Genomic DNA, 401 nt, shown 5'->3' with positions numbered 1-401 from the left:
GCCTTCACTATTTCTTTACACTCATGTATTGACCTGTAGGACAACCTATTTCCATCATGTGGGTCCACGCCCAACATAATGCATTTGGTGTCCTTGTGATCATTGAACCACTCGTACCCTTTTCGGTCCTGTTCCGTTCGTACCCTTTCAGTCTCAACCCGTTTGTACCCTTTCGGTCACGAACCTTTCACATCCGATGGATCATGATACGTTCGTACCTCATGGATCACGACACGTTCGTACCTCTTGGATCATGACACGTTCGTACCTCTTGGATCACGACATGATCCTTGGCAACACGCAACCTTGGATCACGATGCACCGTCATTGGTACCCTTTGGTCCTCGTACCCTTTGATACTTGCAACCATTGGTATCTCGTACCTTTTGGTTACTTGCATC

This window comes from Brassica rapa, unplaced genomic scaffold (genome assembly GCF_000309985.2).
Source record: "Brassica rapa cultivar Chiifu-401-42 unplaced genomic scaffold, CAAS_Brap_v3.01 Scaffold0970, whole genome shotgun sequence".
Classification (NCBI taxonomy): Eukaryota; Viridiplantae; Streptophyta; class Magnoliopsida; order Brassicales; family Brassicaceae; genus Brassica; species Brassica rapa.
Note: the sequence above shows the minus strand (reverse complement) of the source record.